The sequence below is a fragment of the Aythya ferina genome (genome assembly GCF_964211825.1).
Source record: "Aythya ferina genome assembly, chromosome: 2".
NCBI lineage: Eukaryota > Metazoa > Chordata > Aves > Anseriformes > Anatidae > Aythya > Aythya ferina.
Genome location: NC_140297.1, coordinates 149,637,984 through 149,655,883, shown reverse-complemented (window position 1 = coordinate 149,655,883; position 17,900 = coordinate 149,637,984). Strand labels below are relative to the sequence as shown.

The 17,900-nt window shown below is 44.1% G+C and overlaps 2 long non-coding RNA genes across 2 annotated transcripts; one reads left to right on the top strand and one right to left on the bottom strand.

Annotated features, from left to right (window-relative positions):
* Window positions 1-8,934: 8,934 nt before the first annotated feature.
* On the bottom strand, window positions 8,935-10,501 carry LOC311432165. Its single transcript, XR_014689859.1, has 2 exons — window positions 10,403-10,501; window positions 8,935-9,350 (listed from the first exon to the last, which is right to left on the bottom strand). It is a non-coding gene; the product is annotated as an uncharacterized lncRNA (long non-coding RNA).
* Window positions 10,502-10,964: 463 nt separating this feature from the next.
* LOC311432164 lies at window positions 10,965-13,669 on the top strand. The gene is made up of 4 exons (XR_014689858.1): window positions 10,965-11,364; window positions 12,307-12,391; window positions 12,501-12,617; window positions 12,892-13,669. It is a non-coding gene; the product is annotated as an uncharacterized lncRNA (long non-coding RNA).
* Window positions 13,670-17,900: the final 4,231 nt, after the last annotated feature.

The following is a 17,900-nucleotide window of genomic DNA, read 5'->3' as shown; positions in this document are numbered from 1 at the left end:
ATGTACAGGTTGCCTGTCCCAGGGTGAAGCCTGCCCTGAAGTTAATGGTTGCCATCCAGGGCTCACTGCAGCAAAACTCCGATTATCTTTGGTTGATTTGGGATTTCATCTGAGACTTTTCCAGACCTGCACTGTAAGGTTCCTGGTTGGTAAGGAGCATTGCACAGGAAAACTGCTGTGCTTGCAGAAGCCTTGAGATTTCTGTGGCGCATGCAGTGTAGCTGAGACCAGCGCTGGTAATTGGCCTTTCTCGCTCCGAGAAGGTGCTGTGGTTATACAGCACGTATTATATACTATACTGTACTTTTTAAATGGATTTCAGATGTCTCTGCCAACATCCATCATTCCAGACCAGTTGGCATGTTGCTCAACTCTGAGACGTCCACGTGAAGCACAAATCTCATCACTCAGCTTTTCAATACCTTCTCGCCCCAGAGGACCTCATCCATTTCAGTAAGACTTTTTCAGAAAAGCAGTTATTTTATTTTCTTTCTAATGCAGGTGAGCATAAATGCCCTTTACTGCATTGATTCAAAACCTCAGTTGTGAATTCAAGTAAATGCTTTGCACCTGAAAACCATTCCAAATAGCCAAAATCCATTTCTGTGTTTAATTTTGAGTTTGACTGATTAGCTTTGTCATGTGGGCCTAAACTGGCTAGTAAATAGCAAAACACAAAAATGGTTTTAGGTCTTTAGGTTAAACTCAGAAGCTCTCTCACAAATTACATTTTCAAGTTAAACATGGATATAGCTAATCCCTTCTGATCTGGCTTTCCCATGGTTATCCATACAGATAAGAATTCTTATTAAATACTCTGACTTATCTCTCTTTCCAACCTATTTCAGATTAAATATCAATTCTTTTTGCTCATTAAAGCTTACTACTATCATGTCATTAAAAATAATGAGCAAACATTAGATTTGATTGTTTCAGTGCTGCAAATTAAAGTTTGGCTGATAGGTTCCCTGGACAGCTTCTCAAAATACTAAGTTCTTAATCTATCTTAACATATTGTCATGACACATTTTTATTAAGCAGCAAGCAGTGATTGGGGGGGGAGGGGGGAACACCCACAAACCTCCTGAAGTTCTCAGCTTCAGCTTGAATGTGTGGATGGTGGAGTCTGGATCTTCAGCATTTCACTTGTCAGGGTTAAGTCTATCTTTTTTTTTTTTTTTCTGTGGACAAATGGTATAAACACAACAAGCTTGTTAAGCAGTTCGTTTTCATGTTCTGAATCCTCCCAAATGCTCATGCCCATCCTTTTTTATTTTTCTTCTTTTTACGGGATAGTGCACAAGAGCTAATCCAACCCCATGCCAGCTTTACAGAAACCTCTTTGTGCTCTCATCAATGACATGGACTGAGGGGAGAGATACTGTGAAATGAAGTGATGGGGAGAGAGTTCCTTGTCATATAAAGGCAGTTATGGGGTTAGCATCCTTTGAGGACTTATTTTCTTCTACTGTCTCAGAGCTTGGTTGTCTTGGCCTTTTGCACCTGTGTTTTCAAGTAGGAAACTCAGTAAATTCTGATGACTTCTTATGGAGGTTAAACTCTTGCCATAGCGTTCATGAAAAACTGCAGCACTGACTTTCGTTTTTGCCACTAACAGCTTCTCAACAGACCCTGTAACAATGTCATTAGGAGTTGCCTTTGCTATTGTCTCTGCAAGAATTGTAGATGTTTTTATAGAATGAGTCATCCTGGATGGTCAAATTTGGGTTGTTTTAGCCTTTGGTAGTTCAGTCTGCATAACTTGTATTCATAGAAATCATCCTTCTAGTGGGTAATCTATTTTTTTTAAATTATTATTATTTTGTCCTTGTTTTACACCTGTTATAAATGATTCCCTTAAAACTTGCTTTTTTATGCTGTAGACTGTTAAGTAAAAGTCATCTGGTTGGTTGAGGCTAACCATAGAGAGTCAGAATCTCTTTGGGGCATGAATCATCATTAAATGAGAAGTAATGACAGCAAAGTAATACTCCCTGTCATTTAAAAACCATTCTAATGAGCTGTGGACACCTTTCAATTACAGCTTCCATTATGTTACAGTGGAAACCACACTGACTTCCTACATTTGTCAAACAGAAAGCTACAGGGCAGAGAGAGGCAAACAAAGCAATAATAAGTGCCTGAGCCAATGCACCTTTTATCAGAGCTTTGTGCTTTTTCAGGGAAGATGCTCTGTTAAGGTTTACCAGGCTCATTTTGTTGTTAGTAAAAAAAATGTGGTGGTGTTTTTTTTCCCCCCTGTATTCAGTGGAGGGAGGTTGATCTTGCAGGAGTGAGCTATTGCACCCACTTGAGTCCCTGCTACGGCAAGGGCAGCATCTGCCTTCAGGAGCTTGTTTTCCTCTTCTAATGATGGAGCCCAGACTGTGCTGGGTTTTCGCTCAGCTTTTGGAACAGCCAGAGTTCAACCTGTAGACAAATCTAGCTACTATCAAAGTGAAACAAAATTTCATTTAAAAACACCACATAAAAAGATTTTACTGCTACCCACTTCAACTGAATTCAGTTATTATTTAAATTCTATTAAATTTAAGAAAACTGCAGAAGTCTGATTTCTCTTTCAGCTATGTAGCTGGTATAAATATTTTATTGACTTGAATTGCATGGGTAACAAGTCAACTTCCCCATCCTCATTTTTCACAGCAGGTCCTTGAGGAGACTTCTGCAGGAGCAGTAGGAGAGAGAAGCCAGCTCTAGTGCAGCGTGAAGGAGAGGTGTTCAGGGTAAAGATCACCTCAGTGCTATTCATCAGTCTTTTATTTGTGAGCCAGTGGGATCAGAGTCCTCACTACACAACTCCAGTACAACTTAGTGCACCAGTGTCCTTGAACATGTCACTTCAATCCGGATAGGAGACTGGAAAGCAACAGGGAAGGCTCTGTCCCATCAGCAGAGGCTGCTTTTCATTGCCAAGCCCTCCCACACCAGGGCTCACAGCTGTAGGCACGGGTTGCCTCCAGCACCGAGGTTCTGCAAGGAAAGGGCCAGGAGAAGTCCTGGAGCTCACTCTGGACACCTGAAGAATAGAGTGACTTCCTCAGGTCATCCAGACCAAGGGAAGTTTCTGAGCACAGCCAGGCCCAGCATAATTCATTCAGCTCCTCTTGGTAGCCCAATATCTCTCTTGTATTTGGTAATATTTCAGATAAAGCATGCCATATGGACCTGGAGCACAAGCTAGGACATGTAAGACACATGCTCCATTTCTTGATCTGCTCCAGGCTTCGTGTGTGACTTTGACCAGGTTATTTCAGCTCGATACCTCAAGTGCCCCCACATAAAATGAGACCAAAGCACCGCCTCGCTTGTCTGAAATATCCAGAGAGGCCGAGTAAGCACTGACAGCACTTGGGGATGAGAAGGCTGCCAGTCACTGCTTGCCGGTGGCCTCCCTGCTCAGTTCAGGAGCTGAGGGGCAGCTCTTCTATAAGCCTTGTGTGTAATGGAGAGTAATGACAGCTTTTAACAACCAACTTGTTCAAAATCACACCGAGAGCAGAAGCAAATCGGCTGGTTTGTGACTAATATTTGCTGGTTGGCTAAGAGGAGAGCTAGGGCTTCCTCTCCTCATCCACAGAGCAATGGCAAAGCACCACACTGATGAGAAATGTCCTTGCAGGCTGGAAGCAATGAGCTGCATCAGCAGGGTGCAATGGGCTTTGGGAGGGGCAGGGGCCGAGAAACCTTTGCAAGGTGAGCAGATGATCAGCGGTGGTTTGCAAACAGCTGCTGCTGTGTTCCTCAAAAAATGCCCAAGGTGCTTGAGAGGTTAATCAGAGATTTATGAAGTCGAGAGGGAAAGGTGAAGGGATGCACGGCAGCTGGCCAATGTTTTCTGAATGACAGCAGCTTCCTTAAAATAAATGAGGCTGTTAACAAATCATTGGGTTCTTGGCATATAGTTATCAACATGTATAGGCAAATGAACAAATGAATCATTTCATTAGCTTATTCACAGCGTTTCACGCCCAATGAATACTAATGTAAGCAGTGTCAGGAAAATGGGGAGGTTATTCCTGGCATATCTAATTATAACACGAGTTTGGTTTTTTTTTTTTTTTTTTTTTTTTTTTTTCCTTCTCGCTATTATTTTGAGATGCTTAGTTAAAATCTGCAGTGAATTAAATGCCTGGGAAAACCGCCAGTCTCTGTCGAGCCTTTGCAGGAGGTCAGTGGGGATTCAGACGAGAAGCCTCACACGTGCCAAGGGATGTGCACCTGAGGCTGAGAGCGTTTTATCACACACTGCCTGCATTGCACAGGGAGGGAGACGATGCAGTCACGGGGCAGGAAGGTGAGCTGGCATCTCTGAGGGATGACATCTCCTCCTGTGTTGGCACCAGGGATTTTGTCCTAATGCAGCTGTGTGCATGAGGCAAAGCTCCCGCAGCTGTGACTCTAATTCTTCTTGCTTCCCATGATGGGAGGAGCCCACTGATGAATTTTGGCAGGCTGGCTTCAGGTAGAAGCAGCACTTGCTGACTTGGCCTGTGTTGGGTGAGTGCCTCTCCAAGGAGGTGAGCTTCTGTCACCTTCACTGGCATCTTCACCAGTTTGCAGTACCTCCCAAGGAGGCCATGCTGCTAAAGCTCTCTGCTCCCAACCCTCTGCACCCCAGGCTTGGGTCCTGCCTTGGCTTGCTTTCTGCCTCACTCCAACAACAGCAAAATTCCTTTTTTAATATTTTTTAAAGGTATGTTTCCTTGTATCCACGTGTATACGCATTATCACATCCAAAAGTGTTTTGTTTTCTTTTTTGCTTGCGGTTACTCATGATTAAGGAGCTGCAGAAAGTGAATTACAATTTACAGATCTTGATTAGAGTAGCAGGCTGAAGCAGTGAGTTATGAGTGTAGCACCTGATAGCCATGATTTCTTTAAACAAATCGATGTATTTTTGCTTTGTCAACTTTTTATTTAAAAAGGTGCCCCTTAGCTTTGACCGTGGCTTATATTGACTGCAAGGTGTGTGTAGGTGGCTGGGGGTCCTGCCCTGGTCCTGTGGGGGATGGAGATGTCAGTGCAACACACAGGCAGTGCTGGGAAACCTAAACCCCATCATTAGGAGTAAAACCTGCAGTTCTGGAGCATTTCAACAATATGCAACTTCTCCTTTGGGTTCATGTGAGATGACACAAGCTAAGGCATATGGGTGCTGCCATCAAGGAGCAGGCTGCCCAAACGACTTAAACTAAGAGGGGAGATTTAGAGATTAGAAGGAAATTCTTCACTCAGGGGATGGGGAGGCACTGGTGCAGGCTGCCCAGAGAAGCTGTGGATGCCCCATCCCTGGAGGTGTTCAAAGCCAGGTCAGATGTGGCCCTGAGCAACCTGGTCTGGTGGGAGGTGTCCCTGCCTATGGTAGGGGTTGGAACCAGATGATCTTTGATGTCCCTTCCAACCTGGGCTATTTTATGACTCTATGAAATCCCCCTCTGCCTTCCTGTATTGACTCCAGTTCCTAAACATGTTTTGGTACTTCAAGAGCACCATGAAGAGTTTAGGTCTAAACGGTGAATTCCACAAATTAAATGCTGAGTTCTCCAAAAATCCTCACCTTGGTAGCTGTTACGATGGTCCAAGATCGACTTGAAACACCAATAAAACTGAAGCCTTTGCAGTACACAGTGGAACAGGAAAATTCTCTCATCAGCCTACCTAGAAGTAATAAAAGGGGTTCTTGTTTGTGCAGCAGCCAAGTTATCAATGAAAAAAACTGAGCAGAAAATAACAGATGATTATACTGTTATTTTCTGCTGTAACGGGCTGGTACATGCAAGGAAAGGGCAAAAAAAAATAAAAGAAATGCTCTTTATAAAATCACTATGTCCAGGGGTGAGTCAAATGCGCTACTTAGAGAACAAATGAACTTAAATGTTTGAAAAGCAGCAAATGTCTGAGTATGAGAAAGGTAAACACAGCTCTACTTTGAAAGGCCTGCTGTTTATCACGATCTCAGAGGCGACAGTGATTTTACAATCGGGTATTTCTATTGATTTGCACTGATTATGTCTCGAGTCCTACCATGGTTACCCATCCTCCTGGCTGTATTTTATGGTGGTGGCATGTTCCCTGCCCGACTCTGGGGCTCTGATTTACTGACCGCTGCACAAATATCAGTTCCTCAATCTGTAAGATGATGAACAAAACTTGGCAGAGATTAGAAAAGTAATTCAATTTTATCGAGTTGAAATGAACCTCTCTGAAGCAGAATTTCAGGCTATATTTGGGATTGAGCTAGCTCTGAATTGTTTGAACTCAGCAGGAAAACTCCTGGGCAGGATTACACAAACCAGTTCTGGGTGCTTTTGAAAGTCTCAGCGACTTTATTTGTGTAAGTATCCAAAGAATGTTGCTGTACTCAGGCACCTCTGGCCTGAACTCAGGTTTCTCAATGTGCTCACAGGGATCAGGGCAGGGTGCCTCACCTTGCCTCTGGGAGCTGAGGAGTGAGTCCTGGTGCTGTTTTTTTGCAAGCTGCTGTGCCAGAATCACCAGGGTGGGGAATGGCTGGCCCATAACCTGCCAGAGTACTAACAGAGGAGTTGCCCTCAGCAGAAGGCATTAAGCAAACAAAAGCATCTGAGAGCTCTTGGAGCTCCTACGTGCATTCACCCAACCATTAAACACCACGACAGTAACGCACACGTTGCTCACGTGCTTGCTGGCAAAGCTGATTTGGCTTTGTAAGGCTCAGTCTCTCTGTATGGCATAAAAAGCACTTGCAAGTTAAATTAAAAGATCTTGTTTGTACCATGGTTCTATAAATAATAATAAAAAAATCATAAAAAACTTTCTCCATGTTTTGCTGCCTACACTTCACTCACATGTATAGCTCTATCCTCTATTTTCTCCTGCTTAAAAACAGCTCCATAAGATCCCAAAAGGTGTAATTTGTTCTGTATACTTGCTTCAAAGCTCAACACATCACTAGAAACGCTTTCACTGGGAGCGGTGTGTTTCTATTTGGACTTTAAGTGAGCAATAGGGAAGATACAAAGCCAGCTTATTAGAAAAAGAACAAGATTTCTGGTCTTTGCTACCATACAATTGTATGTAACTCGCTTTGAGTCAGCAGTGAAGTCTCCTGTTTTCAAAACAGCTTCAGGAAAGAGTGATCTTTCATATCTGACATATTCCTTCTTGTCTTCGAACAACGAAGTAGTCAAATTTCTTAAAGCAAGGTGACAGCTGCTTGCTTGCATACAAATACTAATTTGCAACAGGTCTGCCATGGATCTTTTGAATATGAAAAATACACACTGACTGCTTCTCCTGAGAGGGGAAAAATGTGCCCAGTATTTATAGCAAATCAGCAGTCCTCTTTCTGTCTCTATACTTTTTATTCAATTGTAAAACCAGATATATTTTTTTTTTCCTCGAGGGATTGTGTTAAGCATTAATATCTGTAGAAATGTATCCTAAACTCTGAGCAGAAAGTATTTCTTGTGCTAAATGAGGACAAAACCTAAATTTCAACTTCAAGTTCCAGTTTTTCAGTAATTCATCATAATAGCCAAATTTGTATTCATTTCCACTTGATTCATTTTCTTGAGCTAAGACATAAAGTTGAGCTATTCTTTTTATTTTTTATTTATTTTTTTAATCCTCCAGGGCAGGAGGAGAGGCTGGAAGCACGAGCTTTCTCTGAGTTTGTAACCAAGATGGGATGGGCATGCAGGCAAAAGGGTTTTGCTCAAAAAATAGAGATAAGGAAGATGTTTTTAGAATGGGTGAGATTTCAGCAAACTGATTTTTACATATTCAAGCTTTCTTCTTGAATATAGATACTTCTGATTAGTCCATGAAATTAAATGCTAAAGGAAGCAGCAAGCAATTAGCACACTGTTTATTTGCACTATATAGAAAATTCTGAGTAAAACCAATTATGTTGGCAGAAATTATTTTGCTAATGGCAAAGTATTAATAAAGGATAGGCATTCTTATGGAGAGAACTTAATTTTGTGCTTTGGGAACATCTCTGGTAAGCAGAGGTTGCCTTTCTTGTTCAGCTTGTGTTTGGCTCAAATTATGAGCAATAAAAGTCAAAAGTCTATGTTTCTTGTTAAAAAATAATAGGTCAGACGGAGTGTGGTTCTTATTTTCTCTTTAATGTTTCTATAAACGACTTAGATGCAGGACTTGAAGGTATAATAAGTTTGTGGATGACACTAAACGGGGTGGAGCAGTTGACTCCTTTGAAGGGTAGAGAGGCCTTGTAGAGAGTTTGCAACAAATTTGAGAGCTGAGCAACCACCGACCTCATGAAATTGAATGAGAGCAAGTGCTGGGTCCTGCACCTGGGTTGGGGCAGCCCTGGCTGTACGTACAGACTGGGGGGTGAGGAGCTGGAGCCCCCAGAGAGGGATCTGGGGGTTTTGGTCCATGGCAAGTTGCAGATGAGCCAGCAGTGTGCCCTGGCAGCCCTAAGGGCCAACCCTACTTTGGGTGCCTCAGGCCCAGCACTGCCAGCCGGGTGAGGACAGGGATTGTCCTGCTCTGCTCCGCGCTGTGCAGCCTCACCTCCAGCACTGTGTGGAGGTTGGAATCTGCTGCTGTTCAGGCATGGACTGAAGTCAGGCTGAAACCAAAATTCATGAGCTGTCCACTATTTTACCTCGTAGAGAGGAGTGGGAAGATGAGGACGGCCACAAAACCTCCCCAAAGGACAGGCTCAGCTCAGCCTGTGCTGTCCTTGCCTACCTCACCTCACCCACGGTGGGCAAAAGGCCCTGCATAGCCCCGGTGTCCCAACCAGACCAGGGCTGCAGGCTCACGGTGGATGCAGCCAGAGGGCTGGCACACAAAAAGCAATACCTCTCTGCAGAATGACAGAAAAACATGTCAAAATAAATGGTTTCTGACTCCCAAACTGACGTACTTAAGCACCAGACTGCCTTTCTTCTCAGTAACATATGGGGAAATGAGCCTGGGGACCACTAGGGAGTGTGAGTGAAAGCCAAAACTGCCAAGTGCTCTGTGCTGCCTTACGGGTGTGTGATATAGCGTGGTATTTGCAGAATAGTGGTGTTACCATGCAAGAGCAGGTGCTTAAAAGTTTGCAAGACCAAGGTGTTTAAGACGATGGCTTCTTGCTGCTCAAGGAGTTGGAATCAACCTTGAACCTCACTCTGCATTGCACATGGGGAGAAGGTGCAGCAGATAATGAGCTAGGCAGAGTGGCGTGGTACAAGTGTTGTCCAAAATCCCAAATTCCATCTGTCTGATGGCTGCATGTGAGACAGTGGCTCCAGCTCCCTTCATAGGCTGTAGAGAGGCTCGTCCAGTTGTTACATCGTGATCCATCTGCCTTCCTTTGTTATAATTTCCTGTATTAAAACATGTCCTTTTGGATCATGGCCATTTTACCAAGCAATCCAGATGACTTTTTGCAAAGGTAACCTGCTCTCCTACTCATTTTCTACTTTGTTGTACTCATTTTCTGTGTATTTTACCACCAAAAACTCTGTCAAAGTCAAAGCATTTACTTAGTACTGAGTTAAAGTCTGATCTCTGCAGGAGCCTGCACGCAACAGGTCAGGTCCCCTCTGGCTGTGTCTACACCTGGGCACACTTGAAGACCCATCAGTGAGCCAGCCACTAATCCATCCAACACTTATTCTAGTGCCTATGTCTCTCATTCATACTGATTAATCAACATACCATGTAACAGTCACGTGTCTCAGCCAAGTCCAGAATATGTTATGCCACTTTACCAGAATCTGTAATCTTGCAGGGAAAACATCAAAACCTTCCTTTCACAAACCTATGTAGCATTACAGTGTGGCCTCTTAGGATATGCTGACAGAGACTCTAAATTAAATGGTTATTTTAGTGATCCGGGGTAGCCACCTTCTTCTTGTGGGGGCTTTGGCAGTCTTTCAGCCTGTGGTGACTTCCCTTGTTCCCCCAGAGCTGTTTAAACATCTCTGCTTACTCCCCCTAAGGCTCTTGGCTGCAGATTTCAGCAGATGGTGCTCACCTCCTCCTCTGTTCCTCCTGTGGGTTGAACGCCACGTTCTCCAACATCGCACGGGTTAAATATATCCCCTCGCTTCAGTCCCCATTCAGCATGGGCCAGTTGAAGCCCAGAGTGCTCTCAGCACTCCTCTGGGCACACGAGGACTTTCTCAGGCCCCGACACTGCCAGGAGTGCAGCTTCCAACAGGACAACCTGCAGTCCCTACCTCCACAGGGTAACTTTGGATGAGCACGGGCTGTATATCTCACAGTGAACTGAGAAAACTAAAGTTATACAACAGCCCTGGCAACCATCTGCCTAAACCTACACAGCTAAACCCGATGAGAGCTGATCTGAAGATTTTCATGTCAGAATGTCATCAAAACCAATGTGTTAGCGTGTGAAATGCTGCGGTTGTACCTAGGGTTTTTTGTCTGTCTACAGGCCTCCCGAGGAGTGTTGGACTCAGCCGGTGGACACAGTTTGCGGTAAGATGAAGAAGCCATAAAATGACTGATTTTCCAGACAGTCACCATCAGCCCCAAGGGTGTACTCCATAAAGACCTGTAATTGAAACAGCTCAGCGTTTCTCCAATAAAAGCAGTGATCTATTCAAGCCACGGATGCACCACGCTAAAATACCATTGGAATAATGCTCCAGACAGGCAGCAGTATTCATATGCAGCCCTTGGTGCTTTATTCAGGGCTCCTAAACTGCTCTTGTGGGGGGAGTTTCAATAACCAGGAAACATTAAACAAATAAAGGTATTAAATAGTCCCCGTGTCTTATTACCATTGAGCAGCCCTTCAAAAATAAATGCACATATTGTGGGCTTGCTTGCAGAACTGATTTTGCTAAGTCTCTGCTTATGGCACCACTGAAAACACGAGCAAATTGGAGGAAGGATTGTTTCATCTTGGCTTAATAAATAACATCTTTGCCTCTAAGTCCTTATACCTTTCTTGCTGTATTCCTCCTGCAGGTCTCTTCATCCGCAGTGATTATCATCCATTTGCCTCTCTCCATGGAGAGGAAAACATCATCCTTCTAGGTCAGGCTGGCAAAAGGTGTTGGTTTCCTGTGATCCAGCTCTGCAACAGTGCAATGTCTCAAAAAATGCTTTTGAGATCAGTCAGGCTCACATTATCAGAGAAGGTTTCAAGTCTTTGCTTTCTTGATACTATACCCAAAAAGCTTCCTTTTGAGCAAGAGATTCATCATGAAGTGGAGCTGATGGGTGGCCTGTGCTGCCACAGTGTTCCCGTATTATTTTCTTTAATGAACTGATTTATTTCATTTGTGAAGGGCACCAATAACTCTCACTAATTTGATGGCAGCTGTAAGTGCTCGGCCCATAAAATGTGGAAAGTGGCGTGGAAAGGTGGGTAAACATCCATCATCTCAGACAAATGATAGAAAGCTGCAGTGCACTTTTCCCCTAATCTGACACACACTTCAAATTGTATGCACACATTTCTCAGCACTGTTTTACTTTTTAGAAGACAGTCACGTTCTTGGGGAGTTAGAATTAGCCATAGACAGAGAGATCCTGCAAGTTTTTTGCAGTGGAGGGAAAGAAAATGGGCAGAGCTTTATCAATAAATGAAAATCAGGCCGGCTTCATTGCCGCACCAGGTGTTGTTTATTGTAAAGGAGTTATTTTATTCCAGTGTTCAGCTAAAGAAAAGCCCTAGACCATACATCTGCCCCCTATGAATAATTCTTCTTTCCAATTTAAAGCCATACACAGAGCTCTGCAGCAAAGCTTGCTCCACAGCCTTTTGTCAGGTTGTGCTGTGCTGGGGAATTTATGGGGAGATTTTGCAAAGCACCTTGCAAGTCTTCTACATTTATTACAAGCAGAGGTATTGATGGAAGTGCAGCTGCATCCATAAATTTCCATCATTTGTTCTTTCCTGAGGTGCCAGTGAAGGCAGTGGCCCAGGATCTTGCTCTCTGTGGGTACTTGCGACACAACCAGGACTGCGGCAGCTTGTGCTTCTTTAATTACCCTCGTTGCCCTCGTTTCTTCTCAGCTGACCACTGAGCCTTGCTGGTTTTCTCTGCTTTCCCTTTGGTCAAATATTTGGATTTCCTAGAAGGTGAAACCTGAACAGATTTTTTAATCGGTCTTGAAAACTTGTCCATCTTCAAAATGATTTCTTTTGTAGTCAGCTTTTATTAATTATCCACTAATCTGAAAATATCAGTATGTAAACAAAATGCTCTCCCCCAAAAGCCCTGGAAAATAGCTTTTGAAACATATTTTTGCATTCTGTTATGATGTTGCTGTTGACTGATTTTCACTCTGCCTCCCTCACAGATAACAGCAGAATTATACATAGCGACAGTCTGTCGGCAGGGAGGAAGACATATTTCCCGAGGAAGCTCTTGCTGGTGCGTGTTAGGTAAGAGCTGTAGACACAATCCCACCACTGTGGGTGGGACATTCAGTGGCCTGAGGACACAGGACAGACAAGAGACCCAAACTGTTGCTAATTCTACCATTTTCTGCAGGATCATGGATGTACAAATACTGAGCAGCCAGTTAATTTCAATGAGCTTTTGGGAGAATGGAAGCTCTTCGATGGATTTGCAAAATACCTGGCATAGTGGGAATGTCAACTTAGCAAGGTGCTGTATTATGTGAGGTCTTTATTTTCTGTCATCTCTGCAATAGGTTAGGGGGAAAAGATGGGCAGGAGCAGGGCAGGGGGTGATGTTACCCGACTTCAGCATTGCCAGCCTGCTTGCTCAGCACAATTGAGTCCTGAGCGACACAGGGCATAAAAGAAATGCACAAAGATTTCAAAACCACTTGCTCGCTTCATCTGAACTCTGGCCTAGAGCAATTCTTGTGGCAATATCCGTGGCTTGATCTTACTTCACCTCCTCTGTGTTAATTCAGGGCTTGTTCTTCCAGGCTGGCACATGGTAGCAGGGGAATGAGAGAATGGGACCTCACCGAGGGCAAATATTAAAACAGAGAATGAAAGTTTGAGAGAAGCAGTGATGAAAAGTTCAGAAAGTTCGGTTGTGTGGGGGCTGCATAGGGCTGTGAAGAGACAGCTAATACTATTGAGCTCGAACAGTGGATTCCAGCAGGGAATTCAGCTGCCCAGTGGAGTCAAGCAGTTCTGTAGCTGCCCAAAGACATCCAGAATCCAAGGTGCATGTACAGAGCAACTCAGCCTGGTTTCTCTTCGTGAACCATGAGGAAAAATACTATTTAGTGGTTCAACCATCAGATCTGCAGTCAGGATTTGGGAGCTTCACCTCTGCTTGCAAAGCAACCCCCTGCCCCTGCCGTGTCCCAGGGCAGGAGCCCCAGCACCAACGTGGCTCACGAGGTGTCAAACAAGCTGACAAGCCCTGTATATCTGGGGCACCTCTTCAAGGCAGCGTGTGTTCGTCAACCTCTGCAGCCTCCAGATGAGTCCCCACACATTGCTGCACCCTGCTCAGTGTGCAGGGTGTCATCTGGAGAGGACAGGGTACATTTACAAAACATTTTGACACCTCCTAATGAAGAGGTTATAAATACAGAAGAAGGGTTATGAGTCTTTCCATTTATGCTTGACTAGGTCTGCTTCTGTATTTTGGAACAGCAGCAAAGCTTTATCATAGAGGGAAAGAAAAAGGGATGTTTGCCCTTGAAAATAAAACATTGGAGGTCTTTCACCAAAGCACTAGGTGAATTGAGTACAGGATGTGCTGGACCACCCCACATCTGGATCTGTGATGTGAAGCAGAGCCCATAGCAAGGAACCTGGACACCATCTCTTGTATTTGTAGATCTAGGCCACAGTCCCTGTCCCAGAGGGTTTGTTGTCCCTCGAGATACCTCTCTGCTAGTAGGAATGAAGGACCAACGAAAATGATGATACACATTTTCCTTCAGTCCTTCCTCTGTGCAGCATTATATTCACTTGATGAACTATTTCCCTTTTGCTAATCATTTCCCACCCTGTGCTACTTTTATGCCTAACCACGCCGAGGAAGCACAGAGGTACTTAGAGTAATTTTGAGGTAATTTTGAGCATGCTAACTAACCTTCACAAACCCCAGTGCCCCAGGAACAAAGCTGAAGGCCATAAATCATATTTCAATTGCCATCTGAATGTGATCTCTTGAGGTCTTTTAAGCCGGGGATTGGATGGAGCTGCACATTGAGTTTATTTGTTTGTTTTTTTAACCTTGTGGCAGGCTTTACCAGCTTGCTGATTTGTAACTAGGTCAGCTTCATAAAACATCATTTCCATGCCAGGGCTTTGTCTTCACACTAGAAGCCATGATCAGGGAGGCTGGATAACAAATGGGTGAGACAGCACATACATGTAGTTCATTGCTGTTACAAGTCTTTTAACTATTTGTAGAAGACTTGTGAATTGAGGTAAGCCACATGAGGCTGGTGGCTCATAACATTGGCACTTGTTATTCCACATGGTTCATTACTGGGATGTTGCCCATCAGCTCATGAGTCCCTGCTGTAGATGGCAGCAACCCAGAGATACGATCCCATTGAAGCTCTGGTCTCGTGTGAGGAGGCTGCTGGTGGGGAAGGGCAGAAAGGGCAGAAAAGTGGTGAGAGGGTATTGGCAATTACACTCAGTGAACAAATCTCCATTCATTATGAAATATGGAGTTAAATTGGGAGTCTTGACAGCTGAAGGTCCAGACAGGGCTGCAATGCAGACGTCTGCCAGAAAGCAGAAAGGGAGGGAGGTGGAACTGGGTGAAGAAGGAGTAGGAGAAGAAAAACACAAGGTAGGCAGAGGAAGAAGAGAGGTGTAAAGGCTGAGCAGGAGTGGGAGAAAGGGAGAACAATGAAATAATCATCAGTCTTGACTCAGACTTGCACAAAGTATATGTTTTTTACAGGCTCTCAGGAGGGAGGAAGGGCTACTCAGAAACAGCTTCCTCTGTCACTTTGAAAAGCAAAGCAAAGTTGTTTCTAACGCTGGAGGGAAAAGGGAATAAAACAGTGCCTTGCAGAAGTGAGCCGAGTTCCCAGGTACAGCTACGCTACTAACCCCGTCCGTATCTGGATCTTGTTCTGTACCAGAGCCCCTGTTCATGTTAGGTTTTGAATCAAGTAGTCAAAGTATAGCCCTTTAGTGGACTGGAAGGGATGAAAAATTAGAGGTCAGGACAATCTGATACATAAAGAAAGGTGACTTACCTTTTCTCTTGAGCTATAATCTGATTTTTCCATTGCAGCTTTTCTCCTTAGACGAAATCTACTTGTACAAAAAAATTAATGACCAAGTGATCATTTTCCTGACATCTATTAAATTTAAAATTGATAAACTGGCTTATTATCTCAGTTACATAAAAAAAATAAAATGCTGTTCCTAACAAATTTCAGCAGACATCTACAAATGAGGCAAGCATTATGTAAGGAAAGCATTTTGGTTGCAGGAGTATTGGAAAGTACAGGAAAAGTCTGCTGCATATTCACCCCTGTGCACAACACAAATAGAAAGAGATATGAACACGCAGACAGACATCTGTTTGGGGAATCTATCGATTAAGCCAGGTCCTTGTTAAATGAAGCTTAAAATAGGATAAACAACTATCAATTGACTGGAAGGTTCTCAGATTGGATGGAAACAGCTCTCTGCTGACAATAATCTTCTGGAGATGCTGGCCTTGTGGCTTGGCCGTCAGCTCCATCAGTTGGGTGTCTTGGTCCTGGTGCAACAGAGCCTGAAGAGGTTGCTTCTCAGATGATGTAGTACGTGGGGACAATGTGCTATTATTGTAAGGTTAGTTGAGCATGAGTGAGAAGATGTAAGCTTCAGTTCATCAAATGGGTTATTTAACAGGAAGAAAAGATATTCTGACTTGCTCAGGACACATTTTCAGCAGTGTTAGCAGGTGTCACACTGCAGCACCGCGCCAGCGGCAACCTTAAGTGAGGTCCCCCAGCTTGAGGCCAGAAAAGCAGTTGCAACATGTTTTCTGCCCTAGATGTGGTGTATCTGTGAGCGGCTGTGCAGTCTCTGTCCTCATGACCGGACAAAGCCTTGAGCAACCAGCTCCAAGCCAAGTGCTGCCATGCTCTGAGCAGAGGGTTGGGCTGGAGACCTCCCCGTGGCCTTCCATCTCGAACCACCTCATGTTTCAGGCAGCACTTTTCCCCTTTCTTTCTGAAAAGGATGATTTGCTTCTGGTGGAGACAACATAATGAATCTGTTTATATTCTCAGCATGCTGAGAAGGGATTCAGTTTGCAATGAAGATTTCAGAAGGACACTTAATCCGGCCATCCTGTCCCTTAGTCAGGGCCAGTCAGTCTTTACAAAGCCCAATTACATGAGAAAGGTAAGTCATAAACCAGAATGGGTGAGGAGGAGGAGGAGAAAAAGCCTTTGTCGTGCTTCTAACAAATCGAGGTGGGTCTGATGCTTGTGCAATGAAGCCTCATTTTTATTATCATTCATAAATCCTAGCACAAACCTCAAGCAAGGATTACATTCCTTTTAACTGCACTGCTTTACCATTCAGTGAGTCGCAGCAACCACTTTGCCAGAGCATTTTTATCTTCAATTTATCTTTTTATCTTCACTCAGCCTCATTGCAAGGGGACCAAACCCCACCAGAGGCATGAGACTTGTGCGGCATCCCCGGGGAGAGCTGCTGCTCCCAGCATGTTGCACTGGAAGCCTTTCATTCTCCACATTGCTGCCCACTTGTTTAATTCCCCAAATTGTAACGTAGCCAGGAAAACATGCACAGTATTCAGAGCTAGAGCCCTGCCCTGCCTTTAGGACCTGCTGAAATATTTTAGGAATTCACATTGTCTGAGATGGTTTACCTCTCCGGAATGTGAATCTCCAGGGCTTTGTTGCCTCATTAAAGGTAAAGTTACAGTTTGTCGGGTGCAATGATGCCCTGGGAGGAAAATTGTCTCCTCTTAAACAGCCTCTGATTTATTTGTGTGTGTGTGTGTGTGTGTGTGTGTGTGTGGCAGTAGTAAGCTGCCTGCTAATTGTGTAGCTGTTTTGAAGCTAGCCACCCAGTTTGCTGCAGGGAACTGCTGTGGCTCCAGGCACATGGTCTTGTTCCTCTGAAAACAGCGGGCAGATCACTGACAGCTCGTAGATGACAGGAGAGTGCAGCTGTAAGAAGGAACTGTGACTTCAGCACATTGCTCCATACAGAGCATCCTTTTAAAAAGTAGCATAGAAACCCAGAAAACTTATTTTCTATACAGGATACAGTCTGGCTCTTAATGCTCTGCTTAGTCTGCAGGATGTCGCAGTGTGGAGCTCAGTTTTACATCTGCAGAACAGTTGAATGCTGTGAGGTCAGTTCACAGGGTGCAGAACACCCTCTGTGCCAGGGGAAGTCTAAATGCCCATGAAAGCATTTGGGTGAAAGACAGAGGCTTTCGTTACGTGGTGGAATCTGATTTCCTTCCAGGGACTAACTGTTTTCTCCAAGCTCATGCAGAAAAGATGAAAAATTCCATACCCTGATTCCAGTCCATGCACTTCCCCAGGTTTCTCCTCCTCCGTGTGTCTGCACGCTCATCCTTCATCCCTCACACTGGGCAAATAGAAGGAAAATATTGCTGGTAGAATTGCCTCTCCAATGTTGCTGACAAGTAATCTGTCCATTGCTTATCTTCAGTACACACTGCACCAGAGAACCCGCTAGTGTGTGTGTATTTCTAAAGGTCTTGCAGCTGATATGGAAATGTTTGACTTGTCTGAATTTGCTGGACCTAAAATTACAGTGAATTGTGTGTGTGGACTGACATTTCCATTAGACTTTGAGGTCAAAAGCCATATAAAAATAAAAATCCCCCATAAAATGTATATAAATGAGCTTACTCTGTAGCTGGTCTGACCTCCTGAGTATCTGCAGCAGATAAATCAGTCACATTTTGTAAGATAACTGTGCTCCAAAA